This window comes from Dasypus novemcinctus, chromosome 21 (genome assembly GCF_030445035.2).
Source record: "Dasypus novemcinctus isolate mDasNov1 chromosome 21, mDasNov1.1.hap2, whole genome shotgun sequence".
In the NCBI taxonomy this organism is placed as follows: Eukaryota; Metazoa; Chordata; class Mammalia; order Cingulata; family Dasypodidae; genus Dasypus; species Dasypus novemcinctus.
This window is the reverse complement of record NC_080693.1, coordinates 65,438,663-65,458,508: the sequence shown is the minus strand read 5'-3', so window position 1 is coordinate 65,458,508 and position 19,846 is coordinate 65,438,663. Positions and strand designations below refer to the sequence as shown.

General features: G+C 40.4%; 1 protein-coding gene across 1 annotated transcript in view; it reads left to right on the top strand.

Moving 5' to 3' along the window:
- NSF (N-ethylmaleimide sensitive factor, vesicle fusing ATPase) overlaps positions 1-19,846 on the top strand; it is a 188,182-nt gene that overhangs the window by 17,881 nt on the left and 150,455 nt on the right. The window lies entirely within an intron of this gene.

Genomic DNA, 19,846 nt, shown 5'->3' with positions numbered 1-19,846 from the left:
CGCATGACAAGAATGCAAGCGGGCACAGAAGAACACACAGCAAATGGACACAGAGAGCAGACAATGTGGGGGAATGGGAGAGAAATAAAAAAATAAATCTTAAAAAAAAAAAAAAGACCAGCTGGTGAATTGGATGTGGCTCACACAGTTGGGCACCCACCTACCACATGGGAGGTCCTGGGTTCAGTTCGCAGTGCCTCCTAAAGAAGACAAGCAAGACAGTGAACTGATGCGATGGGCTGGTGCAGTGAGCTGACACAATGAGATTATGCAACAAGATGATGCAATGAGGAGACACAATGAGAGATACAACAAACAGGGAGCAGAGAGGGTTCAAGTGATTGGGTGCCTCACTCCCACATGGGAGGTGCTGGATTCGGTTCCTAGTACCTCCTAAAAAGAAGATGAGCAGATCCAGCACAGAGCAAGTTTAAACAGCAAGATGTGGGGGAAGAAATAAATAAATAAATCTTTTAAAAAATGACCAGCTGGATTTGAAAAAGAATCAAATAGAACTGTTAAAAATGGAAAATACGATGAGATTAAGAACATAACATATAAGTTTAATAACAGATGGTAGGGAAGTGAACCTGACCCAATGGATAGGGCGTCCACCTACCACATGGGAGGTCTGCAGTTCAAACCCTGGGCCTCCTTGACCCGTGTGGAGCTGGCCCATGCGCAGTGCTGATGCGCACAAGGAGTGGCATGCCACACAGGGGTGTCCCTCGTATGGGGGAGCCCCACGCGCAAGGAGTGTGCCCCATAAGGAGAGCCGCCCAGTGCGAGAAAAGTGCAGCCTGCCCAGGAATGGTGCCGCACACACGGAGAGCTAACACAACAAGATGACACAACAAAAAGAAACACAGATTCCCAGTGCCTCTGGTAAGGATAGAAGTAGTCACAGAAGAACATGCAGCAAATGGACACAGAGCAGACAACTGGGGGGAGGGAGAAGGGGAGAGAAATAAATAAAAAATAAATCTTAAAAAAAAATAACAGATGGTGTATTGCTAAAGGGAGATTTGGCAAACAAGAATATCTGAAAAATTATTCAGAACACAGTACAGAGACAGAAATGGAAAACAATGGAAGAGTTAAGCAAATACAGCATAGAGTAAGAAGATCTAGTCTAGTCAGAATCCCAAGGGAAAAAAGCATGGAAAAGAATAAGACAGGCAATATTTGAAGAGATAATGACAGAGAACTGATAAAAAAAAAACACCAATCAACAAATCCCAAGTGTATTAGGGCTCTCTAGGGAAACAGAATCAACAAGAGATCTCTGTCAATAGTATGAGATTTTATGAGTCTCTCATGTGACCGTGAGGATGTACAAGCCCAGGTTCCACAGGCAGGCTGCAACCAGGGGTTCCAATGAAAGTCTAATGAAGGTTCTTGACAAGTTCTGGGGGACGTTGGCTGTCCAAAGATGAGCTGGGAAAATCTCACTCAGGCTGGAATCACTTCCCCTTTTAAGGCAGTCAACTGATTGGCAGTCACTCATTGCTGATGGCAATCTCCCTGATTGGTATAATTGTAATCAGCAATCTATGATTTACCTCTGCAGTAAAGTTAATGGTGACTAAAGTCCATAAATGCCCTTGTATTACAGGTAGCCCATTGCTTGCTTGACCAAACAACTGGGCACAATTACCTGGCCGAGTTGACACAATAGCCTAACCATCACAGTCTACCCCTTGTCAACTCGGCAGCCATACACATTACCTTAAACCGTACTTAGTCTCTAAGTAAAAACAATAACAGACATGCATATATATATTTATTTCCACCTAAAAATGTTCAACTCTCCTGCGTACAACAGGAAATGCATTAATTCCATACAGAATAGGGTACAAGTTCTTGGGTAATATTCACTCTCAAACTTGACACCCTCAAATATTATGACATGAAACTGATACAACTTGTTATGTGATAAGGGAAAAGTTTGGGGAAGAAGACAAATTCATTTTGTATACATATACAGTCATCATACTGAAACAAGGAAGAAAGATTCATGACCATTACAGTCCTCATTTCTGTAATTGGTCACATGGTCAAAGTTCATATTTATCACTACCTTCTTCCACTACCCATTCCGTGTTTCTCTTTCCTCAGCAAGCACTTCAGCTGGCCATGGTTCTTTACCTGGTGGGGTGACCCAAACTTTCATTCCTGAAGATCCTGGGCCATTGTTAGTCCTGCTTGGATTAGGTTATTGCAATTTTCCATTGATTTTAATCATAGGACATGGCAGTACTGAGATACCCTGGAGAATCTCCTGTCTTCCAGGCAAACTAGTCTTTACTCCCATTATGTCAATGCAGTCCTATTTTCCTGATAGGATCAGTCACCCCAGCCAGGACAGTAATTCCCTTTAACTGTTGATTCAAAGGTAAGAGGAGCCCAAAGTGGCCAGGTAGCAGTTTTAACTTCCATTTCAGTGGAATCATTGTTGTGTTCCCTGGTGATAGCAGTCCTCCTTTTGGGACTAAAACCTGAAGATCAGCTGAGTTTGAGGTTGCAGGGACAGGAAGCAAAAATTTTCCTAGTGGGTCACTAGGGATAATAGTCAGTGGTGCCACTTCCATTTCTACCCTTTGATTCCTGGACCCATGGACCCTGGTTATGGGAGAAACAGCACCATAGAGTGGACGCTGATTTAAAGCATACACAGACTCCTGGAGAACATTGCCCCAGCCCTGAAAGGTATTGCCACCTAGTTGGTGCCGTAATTGAGTCTTCAAAAGGCCCTTCCACCATTCTACCAATCCAGCTGCTTCAGGGTGATGAGGAACATGGTATGACCAGTGAATTCAATGGACATGTGCCCATTCCCACACATCATTTGTTGTGAAATGGGTTCCTTGATCAGAAGCAATACTTTGTGGAATGCCATGGTAGTAGATAAGACATTTGGTAAGTCCATGGATGGTAGTTTTAGAAGAAGCATTGCATGCAGGAAATGCAAACCCATATCCAGAGTATGTGTCTATTCCAGGTAAAACAAACTGCTGCCCCTTCCATGGTGGACGTGGTCCAATGTAGTCAGCCTGCCACCACGTAGTAGGCTGGTCACCTCCACGAATGGTGCCATATCAGGGGCTGAGTGTGCGTCTCTGCTGCTGGCAGATTGGGCACTCAGCAATTGCTGTAGCCAAGTCACCTTAGTAAGGGGAAGTCCGTGTTACTGAGCCCATGGATAACCTCCATCCCTACCTCCATGACCACTTTGTTCATGAGCCCATTGGGCAATGACAGGAGTGGCTGGGGAAGGAGGCTGAGCATTAGCCATAGAGCAGGTCATCTTATCCACTTGATTATTAAAATCTTCCTCTGCTGAAGTCACCCTTTGGTGAGCATTCACATGGACACAAATATTTTCATATTTTTTGCCCACTCAAAAAGGTCTATCCACATACCTCTTCCCCAGGCCTCTTTGTCACCAATATTCCAATCATGTTCCTTCCAATTCCCTGACATCCAGTCAAACCATTGGCAACAGCCTATGAATCAGTGTACAGACTCACCTCTGGCCATTTCTTCTTCCAAGCAAAATGAAAAACCAGGTGCACTGCTCGATGTTCTGCCCACTGGAAGGGTTTGCCCTCACCACCTTCCTTCAGCGATGTTCCAGAAAGGGACTGCAGTGCGGCAGCTGTCCACTTTCGGGTGGTCCTGCATATCGTGCGGAACCATCTGTAAATGAGGCCTGAGTTTTCTCTTCCTCAGTCAACTGATTGTAAGGGACTCCCCAAGAGGCCAAAGCTGTGGGCTGGGAAAGAGAAGGTAACATGGCAGGGGTGGTGACCATGGGCATTTGGGCTACTTCCTCATATAACTTACTCGTGGCTTCAGGACCCACTTGAGCCCTATCTCGTATATACCACTTCCACTTTACTATGGAGTATTGCTGTGCATGCCCAAATTTATGGTTTGGTGGGTCAGACAATGCCCAGCTCATGATAGGCAACTCAGATCTCATGGTAACTTAATGGCCCATGGTTAAGTGTTCACTCTCCACTAAGGCCCAGTAGCAGGACAAAAGCTGTTTTTCAAAAGGAGAGTAGTTATCTGCAGAGGATGGCAGTGCTTTGCTCCAAAATCCTAAGGGTCTGCGTTGTGATTCCCCTATAGGGGCCTGCCAAAGGCTCCAAACAGCATCTCTATTTGCCAATGAAACTTCTAGCACCATTGGATCTGCTAGATCATATGGCCCAAGTGGTAGTGCAGCTTGCACAGCAACCTGGACCTGACGCAGAGCCTTTTCTTGTTCCGGTCCCCAATCAAAACTAGCAGCTTTTCTGGTCACCGGGTAAATGGGTGGGAGTAGTACACCCAAATGAGGAATGTGTTGTCTCCAAAATCCAAAGAGACCAATTAAGCGTTGTCCCTCTTTTTGGTCATAGGAGGGACCAGATGCAACAGCTTATCCTTCATTTTAGAAGGGATATCTCGACATGCACACTACTGGACACCTAGAAATTTCACTGAGGTGGAAGGACCTTGTATTTTAGTTAGATTTATCTCCCATCCTCTCTCACACAAATGCCATATTTATAAGCCTAGAGTTTTGGTACTTCTTGCTCACTAGGTCCTATCAACATATCATCAATATAATGGAGCAGTGCGATGTCTTCTGGAAGGGAGAGGCGATCAAGATCCCTGCAGATAATATTATGACATAGGGCTGGGGAGTTGATAGACCCCTGAGGCAGGACGGTGAAGGTATACTGGTGGCCTTGCCAGCTGAAAGCAAACTGTTTCTGGTGGTCCTTACTAATAGCAATTGAGAAAAAAGCATTTGCCAAATCAACAGTTGCATACCAGGTACCAGGGGATGTGTTGATTTGCTCAAGCAGTGGTACCACATCTGGGACAGCAGCTGGAATTGGAGTCACCACCTGGTTAAGTTTATGATAATCTACTGTCATCCTCCATGATCCATCTGTTTTCTGTACAGGCCAAATAGGAGAGTTGAATGGGGATGTGGTGGGAATCACCAGCCCTGCATCCTTCACATCCTTGATGGTGGCACTAATTTCTGCAATCCCTCCAAGAATCAGTATTGCTTTTGGTTTACTATTTTGCTAAGTAGGGGCAGTTCTAGTGACTTCCACTTGGCCTTTCCAGCCATAATAGCCCTCACTCCACAAGTCAGGGATCCAGAATGGGGATTCTGCCAGTTACTAAGTATGTCTACTCCAATTTTGCATTCTGGAACTGGGGATGTAACCACAGAATGGGTCTGGGGACCCACTGGACCAACTATGAGACAGACCTGAGCTGAAACTCCATTAATCACCTGACCTCCATAAGTCACTACTCTGAGTGGTGGGTCACGGTGATGTTTTGGGTCTCCTGGAATTAATGTCACTTCTGAGCCAGTGTCTAATAATCCCCAAAATGTCTGATCATTTCCTTTTCCCTAGTGTACAGTTACTTTGGTAAAGGGCACTAGATCTCCTTGGGGAAAGGTGGGAGGAAGATTAACTGTATAAATTTTGGGCAGTTTAATAGAATCCTTCCCCAAGGAGACCTGGCCTTCTCTTCATTCAGGGGGCTCTGGGTCTGTAAACTGTCAAGTCTGGGAATTGATTAAGGGGCCCTGATTCTCTGTGTCTGTAATTCGAGTTAGGGTTTTGTTCACTCAATCTAGAACGCTTCTGTTTATACTGATCCAGAAGAAATTTAGTAGACTGCCAGACTATTTCACTTTTCGGTGCCTCATGATGTATTAGCCAATGCCATAACTCTACAGGACTCGCACTATTTTGAGTGCTTTTTTGTATCTGCCTTTCATTGTGGTAGCCATGCCCACCCTGACTTTGGTGATTAACTGCTGATTCTTGACTTTTGCCAGACCGACATCTGTTCATCCCCATAATGTGTAGGGATTCTAACTCTATTACAGCCCTCCCTACAGTAATATCTGAACTACAGAGAAGAGCAACCACAGAGCTCTTCAGGGAAGATGGAGTTAGTCTTAACAAATTTATTCCTCACAATCCTGGTTAAAGGTGTGTGTCCTCTGGACATTTCTGGGGTGGGTGGGCAGCTCTCAAATGGTAATCCATTCTAGCATTCCATTCTCCCTAAGCTTTTGAATTCCCTCTTCTGTATACCAGGGCAAATTGGGTATCTCAACCTCAGACATGCTAGGCTATCTTTTGGTCCGATGTTTCAGTCAGCCACCCAAACAGACTGTTACAGCCCTTTCTAACCCCTCGAGCTACAGTGCTGAATTTAGAATTTCTGCTTAGTGGGCCCATATCAATAAATTCAGCCTGATCTAACTTTATATTCCTTCCAATATTATCCCATACCCTTAGTATCCACCATTCCCACACATACTCCCCTGATTTCTGTCTATATAAGTTGGAAAACTCATGCAGTTCTTTCTGAGTATACCTTGCTTCTTCATGGGTCACACTTCATATTTCACGTTTGGGGGCTTGGTGTGATTCTAGTCTAGTAATAGGTCTCGAAGTCAAGAGAGGTGGTGGGGGTGGGTAAGGAGAAGGATTAGAAGTGTTTTGCAAGCTACTGACCTTAGGGCATTCCCTTGCATTTTCTTCTGGTGAGGCAGGATTAATCTCTTCCGACAGCGTAAGGAAAGCAGTTTCCTCAGGGCAGACTGGGGGCTCAGCAGTAAGTGCTGGTGTTTGGCTGGTACATTCTTCAGGGCTGGGAGGAGTTTCAGACTCCCTGGGGCAGGCCTGAGGCTTGGCAGGGTAGGCTTCAATTTGGCTGGTACCCACCTCAGTCCTGGAAGTTGTTTCAGATTTCCTGGGGCAGGCTGGAGGCTGGATGATACAAGGTTGACAAGGTATGGTCTGGGCAGGCCCTCACAGGCTTATCTGGTAAAATCTCAGCAGAATTCAGGGTTCCAATGTCTCCACCAATATTATCATCATCCCAGTTCTCTGGATTCCACTCTTTTCTAATCAGTACCTTCACTTTAACTGCAGAAACCCTGCGGGGTTAAGATTTTAGTTTCCTTTGTAACTCCACTACTCGTACAATGAGAGTCTGAGTTTGGTTCTCAGATATTTTGAGCCTGTGGATGCAAGATTTTCTTTCAGAGCACAGAAACTTTCGCATCACTCATGCAGTGTTTAAGTTTCAAATTTGAAGTCTTTAACTCATGTTTTTCTTTTTAACAGTATCCAGAGTATCTAGGAGGAGCCAGCCAACATCATTATACCATTTGACTCCACAAAACTTTGTTAAGGTGTTGAAAACTCTCTCACCAAGATCCTTGCGTCTTAAAAGCATGGAAGTAGGGGAATCCAGTGATGATATTTTGCATATCTCGATTGCCAACCCATGCTATGGGGCTGTTGGTAGCCTCTTCGTTATTGGAAAGGGAGTCGTCAGTACCCTTGCAAAACTCCCAGAACCACCTCAGACGCCCCATGTTTTAGACTCTGTTTCTCAAGAACCACTCCTGGTACCAAGCTGTATTAGTCAGGGTCCTCTAGGGAGACAGAATCAATAAGAGATATCTGTCAATAGTATGAAATTTTATAAGAGTCTCTTACATAGCCGTGGGGATGCACAAGTCCAGGTTCCGCAGGTAGGCTACAACCAGGGGCTCCAATGAAAGTCCATTAAAGGTTCTTGACGAGTTCTGGGAGACATTGGCTATCCAAAGACGAGCTGGGAAATTCTCACTCAATGCTGGCATCACGTCCCTTTTTAAGGCATACAGCTGATTGGATAAAGCATCACTCATTGCTGATGGCAGTCTCCCTGATTGATGTAATTATAATCAGCGATCTGTGATTTACCACTGCAGTAAATTCAATGGTGACTAAAGTCCATAAATGCCCTTGTATTACAGTTAGCCCATTGCTTGCTTGACCAAACAACTGGGCAGGATTACCTGGCTGAGTTGACACAGTAGCCTAACCATCATACCAAGTAAAGTAAAAAGAAAAGAAATTCACACCTAAACTTCTTATAAAGAAATTCCGTAACACCAAAGAGAGAGATCTTAAAAGCTGTCAGAGAAAAAAAGACATTACCTTCAACAGGCAATTTGATTGTCAGCAGACTTCCTGACAGTAAAAATAGAAGGCAAGAGACTGGGAATGTTTTCCAAGTGCTTAGAGAAAATAATTGTCAATGAAGAATTGTAAAGATAGTGAAACTATCTTTTTAAGAATGAGGGGGAAATTAGATATTTTAACACAAACAAAAATTGAAAGTTTGTCACCATCAGACCCTCCCTACTAAAGGAAAATCTAATTGACTCCAAAAAAAAAAACAAAAAACCCTCTCTGATGGATGATCTGAGATTCAAGAAAAATCGAAGAACAACAATGTTTAGATTTATCTAAATGTTGACTTTATAAAACAAAAATAATTTCTCACAGAGATTTTAAAAACTAGAAATAAATGACAATAACACCTAAATCAAGGTACAAAGTAATTAGAATTATGGTATTTTATGACCTTTGTACTTTAGGTCAAAGGTAAAGATATGTACAACGTTAGACTTTGATAATCATATTTATTAATGATTTCAAGATAACTACTAAAAGAATAGGAATGATATAAATAACTTATGGAAGGGAAAATGGAATTTTAGAAAGGCAAGGAAGACTTGAAAAATATACTTGGAGAAGATGGGAGAAAGATGAAGCAAAAATAAGATGATAGTAATAAAAATAAATGTAAATGGACTAAATGTTTCAGTAAGACAATAAGTTTCAGGTTGGATTTTTAAAAAGTAAGCACACAAACATACTGAAACAATCCAAAATCCAGCCATAATTTTCCAGAGAGACAGTTGAAACATAGGATATGGAAAGATAGGAAAAAAAGAGTGGACAGAAATGTCAGACAAATTCTAACCAAAGGGAAAGCAAGTAACATGAACTTTAAAACACAAGGAATCCTTAGATATAGGTCCCTAAATAATGATAAAAGATTCAATCACCCATAAAATTATAACAATTCTAAAGTTGGATAAGCCCAATTGCCTCAATATATAAAGGAAAAATGACAGAACTGTAAGGTGAAATGAACAATCTACCATAGTGTGGGGTTTCAAGCCTCTCTCAGTAATTGATAAATCTAAGACAAAAGTTACAGCTGTAAATTAATTAAATTAAAAGAAAAACCCAGTCCATTAGTTGTACCAACCACATTTCAAGTATTTAGTAGGCACACAAGACTGGCGACAATTGTTTCGGACAACACAGAATGTTCTTTTGGACTGTGTTGATGTAGAAGACTTAAATAATACGATTAACAATATTTGTAATTGATAAATATTGAACACCACATCCAAAACATAGATCTCTATATTATCTCTGACAGGGCAGGTAAATTAGAAATCTATGAATAAAAAATTGTGCAGGGAAAGATTTCTTAAACAATACAGAAAGCACTAAGTATAAAGAAAAAAATTGATTAATTTGGCTTCATTAAAATTAAAGACTATTTATCAAAAGACACCACTAAGGAAGTGAGAAGACAGGCCATAGTGTAGGAGAAGATGACTGAACTACATATATTTGACAAGGACTTCTATATAGAATATGTAAAGGACTGCAAATCAATAATGAAAGGACAGAAAGCTAATAGAAAAATGAACAAAAGAGTCAAACAGGCATTTGACAAAGAGGATGGATATAATATATGAAAAAGTACTAAGCATCATTAATCATCAACTAACTTTATATATAAATTTCTAATGAGGCAGATACCACTATCCTCATCAGAAAATAAAAATTAAAAAACATTGACAATACCAAGTGTTACTGAAGATGTAGAGCAGCTGTAACTCTCATAAAGCATTGGTAGGAATGAAAAGGATTTACTGCCTCTTTGGAAAACTGGTAGAATTTCCTAAAACTAAAATTATGCATGCCCCATGACCCAGTAATTCTGCTCCTAGGTTTATGTCTGTCCATGTATTACATGAAAGGCATGTATAAGCATGTTTGTAAGCAACAGTATTCATAATAGCTACAAACTGTGAAACAAGTCAAATAGAGAAATACTGGTGGTATATCCCTATAATTATATACTATGAGCAATGAGGCAATGAAAAATGAATAAATTATCGCTACATGCAACAGCATGGATGAATCTTAAACATATTGAAAGGTAGAAGGTAGCACAAAGTGATACATCCTGTATGATTCCATTTATATGAAATTTCCAAAAAACAGGCAGACTCCTCTATATACTATCTACCCCTGGTGACAGAAAATCAAGATGATGGTTATCTGTGGTGAATGATGAAGGGATAGGGACTTGGAGGGGGCACTGTGGGATCCTGGTAATGTTCTCTTTCTTGCACTGGGGTTAGTTAACCTGGGTATGTTCATTTTGTGGAAATTCATTCACTTACAATTAATGTATTTTATTTATGTTTATTTTCAATAAAAAGTTGATTTAATGAAATGGTAATATTCTTTTCCTTAAACTGGGTATTAGGTACATGGTGTTGGATCTTATATTTTATCATTATTTTATGCAGTATTCAAAAAAATATAAAAGTAGCCACTGCTTCACTTTTTTTTTTTAATCAAGCAGAAGTTTATTAATTAAATAAATGGACAGTCCTAGAAGAAGACAAAGCATACCATACAGGAACACCTGGGAATTGCACTTGGGAACAGAGTGAACAATCAGGAGCTGTGGGAGGCAGGCTTTGTAGTGACAGGAGGATGGGGTGACCCTCAGTTCTCACAGGAAGATGTGATTGTCTTGTTTGAAAAATTTTGCAGGTTGGCAGGGAAGTGAAACCTATTAAGTTGAGGACAGGGTGGGTATAGCTGGTCTGGCTGGTAGGGCAACTAGCCCAGTGGAGAGGCTTTCCTGCTGGGGAGTGCAGGGAAACTTTGGGGGCTCTGTTAGGCTCAAAGAAATAGAATTTCAGGCCTTACAATTAATCCCTTGATATGAAACATCTCTTTTAATGATGACTGATATTTTGAGAAGCTGAGCAAGAAGGCTCGGGAGATAGTGTAATAAACATTTGAGGCAATGCTTCTTATTTATTTATTTATTTAATGTTACAGTCAAAAAATATAAGGTCCCCATATAACCCCCACCCCCCTCACCCCACTCCTTCCATAACAACAACCTCCTCCATCATCATGGGACATTCATTGCACTTGGTGAATACATCTCTGAGCACTGCTGCACCACATGGTCAGTGGTCCACATTATAGTTTACACTCTCCCCCAGTCCACCCAGTGGGCCATGGGAGGACATACAATGTCCAGTAACTGTCCCTGTAATACCACCCAGGACAACTCCAAGTCCTGAAAATGCCCCCACATCATATCTCTTCTTCCCAGTTCCCACCCTCAGCAGCTACCACGGCTACTTTCTCCATCTCAATGCTACATTTACTTACATTACTAATCACATTAGTTCCAGAATTGAGTATCAGTAAATACTCTCTAATCCATACTCTATACCTCCATTCTGTGGACCCTGGGATGGTTATGTCTGCTCCACCTCTGTATCGAGAGGGTGCTTAGGTTCCACTTGGATGATGGATGCGATTCTCCTGTTCGCAGTTGTTGGCACTGTTGGCTCCCTGGTGTGGTGGTTAACCTTCTTCACCTCCCTGTTAGCTGGCTGGGATAAGTCCAATAAACCAGAGGGTAGGAGTAGCAAGTCTGCTCAGTGCCTGGCTATCACATGGACAGTCCAGAGATTCAGGCCCCTGAGTATACACCAAACCCCAGCACCAACCACAGGTCAGGTAAAAATGACAGGAGAGGCTTGTGAACAAAGATCACACCTGAGTCCAACTCCAACACACTCAGGAACATAAACTCCAAAGTAGAGCCAACTGACATGGCACTAAAGTCCATCTGCCGTGACCATAGAACCTGTGGGTCTCTGTAGCCCTCAGAAGAACCAGTACCTGGGGTTGTATCTACTTTAGCTGTCTCTGGGACTCTGCTGAGGTTTGCATAAGGGTGACCCCTCTGATGACTTCCCAGCTCTTTTTTGGAGACTCATAGCCATATAAACTCATTTGTCCTTTCCATTTCCCCCTTTTATTCAAGGTCAAAAAGCATTTCTAACACCTGATATTACATATAGGCTGAGATATTCTGCTGGTCTGAGTTGACCTTTTTATTCAAGGTTGTTCTCCAGTCACATCATCAGCTGGTACTTGGTAGTAATCCCTCAATGCCAGTGAGGCTCATCCCCGGGAGTCCTGTCCCACGCTGGGGGGAAGGCAATGCATTTACATGCTGAGTTTGGCTTCAAGACTGGCCACATTTGAACAACATGGAGGCTCTCAGGAGGTAACTCTTAGGCACCCTGCACTCTAGGCCTAGTTCTTATTTCAGGCACACAGGCCAACAAGCATAGTCATTGGCATCAGGGCTCATTGTTGAACCATCCTTCCGTATTGGTCTTAGCCATTGCACTCAGGGGATTGTTGCCGTTCCATTAGGGAATGCGACAGAGCTCCTCCGGCCAGGAACTCAGCACTCCCCAGCCGTCGTTCCAAACTGTAACCACTATGAAACTATCCAAACATTTTTATGCACCCCGCACATATGCCCTGGAGAACTCCCTCCCAACCATGCGCCCCTCAACAATAACACCCCACACCAGTATACCTCCCCCACCACCATCGAACCCCTCTGTGGTCCAAAACCTCCCCAAAAATGAAGCCCAATATATTGGCTAGGTTCAATTAATAGTAAAATGGAATATAGTGATGGGTTTAGAGGTTTGATATAGAATATATACTAATTGAGAAAAATTAAAGTAAAAATAAATTGGGGTATCAAAGAATTAAAAAATGAAAAAGCTTTGTTTTTGATGTTTTGCCTTCCATCACTCCATCACTGCAATAAGTGTTGCCCTGTATGCACATTGGCAAGGCAACTTCTTCCATCTCTTCCTCAGTGTTCACGTCCTTTTTCTTTTTCTTTTTCTAATTATTAAACTTGTCTTCACAAAGTTTTAGACCACAGTAATTCATATATACAATATACAGTACTCCCACATATTCAACATCACTTTGTCCCTTCCCCAGCAATAATCTTTTTACATGTTCATACTATATTTACTGCAACTGAAGTACAGATATTGAGACAATAGCTTTCAAGCAAGGTTATACTTGGGTTTACATTGTGGTTTTTATAGACTATACAATTTTCTAAATTTTTAGTTATCTGATTTTTACATTATGATTTACATTTTTGTCTATAGGCCCCTATACATTTTTGGTGTTATTTAACATGTTCTATATCCATCCTTGCATAATCTTGTGGAACACTTCCATTGCCACATAATTACACTGATTCCACCTGTTCAGTACCTCTTCCCCCCCCCCCCACCCCAGGGCCCACAGTGACAATTGCTGTTCATTGCTTGAGGGGCCATGTTCAGAGATATTTGCAACAATGTTGAGGGCTTGACATGCTCGACTACCCTAATGCATTGGGAGCCACCATTTCTCTCAAGAGATACAATTCCCTCTATTTAAGAACAAGTCTTCCCCAGGATGTGGGTATACCTTCACTCTCATTGTATGGGTCTCCATCCAATGATATAACCCACTATGACAAAATGAGTACTCACACACTCCCTAGAAGCCTGTCCTGTGTCAGATTCTCCCCTTTAAGCATCTTAAACAGGTAACCTTCCTTATTATATTTTTGAAAAAGTTTTCTCAACAATATATTCTCAACCACATACCTGACAATCTCCTATGTTCTTATGTTCCCCCATCCTCCCCCCAATTTCTTGAGCCATATTACCCATCCTCCCATCCCTAGCCCCCCTCAAACCTACAAACCCTACCCAAAGGTATCTCTATGCCCCCATTTTATCCCTTCCCTGTACAAATACTTACCTCCAGCTTACAGATGTCACCCAGGTAGGTGTCAGCTCACAACCTTCCTCTACCCCCCAAATTCCTTTAAGCCTATCATCCAGTCTCTAGCTCTCTGAGGCAGCTTGGTTTACTTATTTCATATCATGTAGTATTTGTCTTTCAGTGCCTGGGTTGCTTCATTCAACATAAGGTTCTCAAGATTCATCCATGTTGTCACATGCGTTTGTAGTGTATTTGTTCTTAAAGCTGAGTAGTATTCCATTGTATGTATACACCATATTTAAATTTTTTTAAAGATTTATTTATTTATTTCTCTCCCCTTCCCCCCCCCCACCCGGTTGTCTGTTCTCTGTGTCTGTTGCTGCGTGTTCTTTGTCCGCTTCTGTTGTTTACAGTGGCACAGGAATCTGTGGTTTTTTTTGTTGCGTCATCTTGTGTCAGCTCTCCGTGTGCGCGGCGCCATTCTTGGGCAGGCTGCACTTTCTTTCATGCTGAGCGACTCTCCTTATGGGGCACTCTCCAGCGTGGGGACACCCCTGCATGGCAGGACACTCCTTGCAGCCATCAGTACTGCACATGGCCCAGCTAAACACCGGTCAAGGAGGCCCGGGGTTTGAACCACGGACCTCCCATGTGGTAGACGGATGCCCTAACCACTGGGCCAAGTCTGTTTCCCACCATATTTAATTTATCCATTTATCTGTTGATGGGCATTTGGGTTGATTCCAACTCTTGACAATAGTGGACAATGCTGCTATGAACACTGGTGTGCATATATCAGTTTGTGTGCTTGTTTTCAGTTCTACTGGGTATATATCCAGCAGTGGAATTGCTGGGTCATATGGCAAATCTATAGCTAGTTTTTTGAGAAACCACCCAACTGTCCTCCAGAATGGCTTGATCCTTCTGCATTCCCACCAGCAGTGGATGAGTGTTCCCATTTCTCCACATCCTCTCCAGCACTTGTAGTCTTCTGTTTTGTTCATAGCTGCCAATCATATGGGAGTAAGAAGGTATCTCATTGTAGTTTTGATTTGCATTTCCGTAATAGCTAGATATTTGGAGCATTTTTTCATGTGCTTTTTAGCCATTTGTATTTCTTCTTTGGAGAAGTGTCTGTTTAAATCTTTTTCCCATTTTTTAAATGGGTTACTTGTCTTTTTATTTGCAAGATATAGGAGTTCTTTATATATGCAGGATATAAGCCTCCTATCAGATATATGGTTATCAGATATTTTCCCCCATTGTGTAGGTTTTATTTTCACTTTCAGGAAGTCCCATTTATCTCTTTGTCCTTTTGCTGCTCATGCTTTGGGTGTGATGTTCATGAAGGCATTTCCTCTTACAGGGTCCTGTAGATGGTTCTCAACATTGCTTTCCAAAGTCTTTATGGTCTTAGCTCTTATATTTAGGTCTTTAATCCATCTTGAGTTGATTTTTGTATAAGGTGTGAGTTGGTAATCCTCTTTCATTCTTTTACATAGGGATATCCAGTTCTCCAGGCACTATTTGTTGAAGAGGCCATTCTCTCCCAGTTGAGAGGGTTTGGTGGCCTAATTGAATATTATATGACTGCATATATGAGGATCTATATCAGAACTCTCAATTCGGTTCCATTGGTCAGTGTGTCTATCCTTATGCCAATACCATGCTGTTTTCACTACTATAGCTTTGTAGTATGTTTTGAAGTCAGGTAGTGTGATTCCTCCAACTTCATTTTTCTTTTTCAATATGTCTTTAGCTATTCAGGGCCTCTTTCCTTTCCAAATAGATTTCATAGGTAGTTTTTCTAGTTCATTAAAGAATGCTGTGTTGATTTTTATTGGGATTGTATTGAATGTGTAGATCAGTTTTGGTAGGATAGACATTTTAATAATATTTAGTCTTGCTATCCATGAACAAGGAATATTCTTCCATTTATCTAAGTTTTTCTTTGATTTCCTCAAACAGTGTTGTGTAATTTTCTGTGTACAAGTTTTTTACATCTGTAGTTAAATTTATTCCTAGGTATTTGATTTTTTTAATTGACTATTGTAAATAGTATTTGTTTCTTGATTTCATCCTGAGCTTGCTCATTATTGGTGTACAGAAATGCTACTGATTTTTGCCCATTGATCTTATAACCTGCGACTGTACTGAACTCATTTATGAGTTCTAGAAGCTTTCTTGTAGACTTCTCAGGGTTTTCTATGTATAGGATCATGTCATCTGCAAATAATGAAATTTCTTCTTCTTCCTTTCCAATTTGGATGCCTTTTATATCTGGTTCTTGCCTCAGTGCTCGAGCAAGTACTTCTAAGACAATGTTAAATAGAAGGGGTGATAGTGGGCATACTTGTCTTGTTCCTGATCTTAGAGGGAAAGATTTTAGGATTTCACCATTGTAAATGATGTTGGCTGTGGCTTTTTCATATATACCCTTTATTATGTTCAGAAAATTTCCATGTATTTTGATCTTTTGCAGTGTCTTTATCAAGAAAGGGTGCTGTATTTTGTCAAATGCTTTTTCTGCATTTATAGATATGATCATTTGATTTTTTTCCTTCAATGTTTATATGGTGTATTACATTGATTGATTTTCTTATGTTGAACCATCCTTGCATACCCGGAATGAATCCCATTTGGTCATGGTGTATAATTCGTTTTAATGTGTTGTTGAACACAATTAGCAAGTATTTTGGTGAGGATTTTTGCATCTAGTTTCATTAGAGAAATTAGTCTGTAATTCCTTCCTTGTGGTGTCTTTGTATGTAGGGTAATGTTGGCATCATAGAATGAGTTAGGCAATATTCCTTCTGTTTTGATTTTTTGGAAGAGTTTCAGCAGGATTGGTGTTAGTTCTTTCTGGAATGTTTTGTAGAATTCACCTGTGAAGCCGTCTGGCCCAGGGCTCGTCTTAGTTGGGAGGTTTTCAATGACTGATTCTATCTCTTTACTTGTGATTGGTTTGTTGAGATCATCAATTTCTTCTTTTGTCAATAGAAGCAGCTTATGTGTTTCTAGGAATTTGCCCATTTCCTCTAAATTGTCCTTCTTGTTGGAATACAGTTTTTCAAAGTATCCTTTTATGATAGTCTTTATTTCTGTGGGGTCAATGTTGCTATCTCCATTCTCATTTCTTACTTTGTGTATTTGCATCTTCTCTCTTTTTTTCTTTGTTAGTCTAGCTTAGCGTTTGTCAATTTTATTGATCTTCTTAAAGAACCAGCTCTTGGTTTTGTTTATCTTTTCAAGTGCTTTCTTATTTTCTATTTCATTTAGTTCTGCTCTTATCTTTGTTCTTTCTTTCTTTCTTCTTCCTTTGGGGTTACTTTGTTGTTTTTTTACTAATTTCTTCCAAGTGTGCAGTTAGTTCTTCAATTTTAGCTCTTCTTTTTTGATATATGAATTTATGGCTATAAATTTCCCTCTCAGTACTGCTTTTGCTGCATCCCATGAGTTTTGGTATGTTGTGTTATTTTCATTAATTTCAAGGTAGTTATTCATTTCTTTTTAGATTTCCTCCTTGACCCACCGTTTTTCTAAGAGTGTGCTGTTTAATTTCCATATCTTGTTGCAAAATCTGGACCTCTGTCCTTTGCAGATTTCCAGCTTCACTCCACTGTGGTCAGATAAATTATTTTGTATGATTTTTATCTTTCTGAATTCATTGAGACTTTATTTGTGGCCTAGCATATGGCCTATCTTGGAGAATGATCCATGTGCACTTGAGAAAAATGTATATCCTGCTGTATTTGAGTATAATGTTCTGTATATATCTATTAGGCCCAGCTCCTCTAATATACTGTTCAAAGTTTTTGTTTCTTTATTGATTCTCTTTTGAGATGTTCTGTCCAAAGTTGATAGTGGTGTATTAAAGTCCCCCACTGTAATTGTAGAGGCATCTATTCTTTCACTTAGTTTTTCCAGTGTTTGCCTCATGTATTTGAAGGCACCCTTGTTAGGAGCATAAATGTTTATGATTGTTCATTCTTCTTGAAAGATTATACCTTTCACTAATATGTAGTGTCCATCTTTGTCTCTCACAATTGTTTTGCATTTAAAGTGTATTTTGTCTGATATTTATATAGCTACTCCTATCCTTTTTTTTTTTTGGTTACTGTGTGCTTGTAAGATTGTTTTCCAGCCATTCACTTTCAACCTCCTTGAATCCCTGAGTCTAAGATGAGTTTCTTGTAGACAACATATAGATGGGACCTATTTCCTTATCCAGTCTTGCAATCTGTGTCCCTTAACAGGTGAGTTTAATCCATTGACATTTAGTGTTACTACTTTCAAGGAATTACTTATATTAGCCATATTTTCTTTGGATTTGTGTTTGTCTTATGTTGTTTGATTTTTTTCTCTTTTTGTAGTTTTAGTTGTTCCTACAGTCTCCTCCACCTCTGTTTCTCCTGTTTTTTTCTTTCCTCCTGCAGAACTCCCTTTAGTACTTCTTGAAGGGCAGGTTTCTTGTTGGCATACTCTCTTAGTTTCTGTTTATCTGTGAATATTTTGAGCTCTCCGTCATTTTTGAATGCTAGCTTTGCTGGATAGAGTATTCTTGGTTGGAAATTCTTTTCTTTTAGTACCTTCACTATGTCATACCACTGCCTTCTTGCCTCCATGGTTTCAGATGAGAGATCAGCACTTAATCTTATGGAGCCTCCCTTGTATGTGATGGTTCTCTTTTCTCTTGCTGCCTTTAGTATTATCTCTTTATCTTGTGCATTAGATAATTTGACAAGTATATGTCTTGGGGTAGGCCTGTTGGGATTTATGCTGTTCAGGATGCATTGTGCTTCAAAAGGACATGTACATCCATCTCCCTCAATAGGTTTGGGAAGTTTTCGGCCATTTCCTCCAACACCCTTCTGTCCCCTTTCCCTTCTCTTCTCCTTCTGGGATGCCTATAATGTGTATGTTTATGTGTTTTGCATTGCCATTCAGGTCCCTAAGTCCCTGCTGGATTTTTTCTATCTTTTTATCGATTAATTCTACTATCTGTTTGATTTCAGACAGATCTCCCATATCACTAATTCTTTCCTCTGCCTCTTCAAATCTGCTGTTATTCGCTGAGAGTGTATTTTTGAGTTTTTGAATTGTGCTATTGATCCCCATCATCTCTGTGATTTTTTTGTGCATGATCACAATTTCTTCTGTGTTTTCTTAATATGCTCTCCTCTCCAAGTGTTTTCTTAATATGCTTAATCTCTTCCTTCACTTCATTGAATTGATCCATGATACATGTTCTGAGAGCTTTAATTACTTGTTCAGTGTTCCACTTCTCTTCCTGGTTTTTAGTTTGTTCATTGTATTGGGCCATATTTTCCTGATTATTGGTATGGGCTGTAGTTTTTTGTTGCTGTCTGGTCATCATTTTATCTTGTTGAGTTTATTCTGTTGATTATCTTCTTATTCTAGCCTTGGGGTTTAATTACTTGTTGTTTGTGTGTGTGTGTGTTAAGTCTTCTCTTTGTCACTTTTTTCTTTCTATTTCCTTGTTGTTGGCTAAGTTCCCTCGAAGAAAAATATTAGGTCCAGAGAAAGCACAAGTGGTAAGAAAAGAAAAATATAATAGTAGTATTGATAGTGTTAACAGAAAAACCATGTGAGATATAGGAGAATGGATATAGAACTCATGGAAGCTGTGTATAGTTATAACCGTAAAAAAGTGGAGTACCTATAATGAGATATTAAACTGAATATGGTGAGGAATATACTATGAATTAAAAGCTCAGTGTGATCAGGAGAGAAGGAAAAAGAAAAGAGAGGACAATAACAAAGAGTGAATAAATGATAGAAAACAGATTAGAGGTATTAGAGATAAAAAGTCAGAAATATTGGGGGCTAAACAGAGAGGTGGAATGTAGAGAAACAATAAATGATGGAAGAGGAAATGATGTAAAGGAAAGGGGATAGTGTTGGAAGCCAAAATCAGTACACACAGAAAAGAGAAAATTGAGATGAGGAAGCACAGCAAATTAGAAATGTTGCCTTCAGCACTAATATAAAAAAAGAAGAAA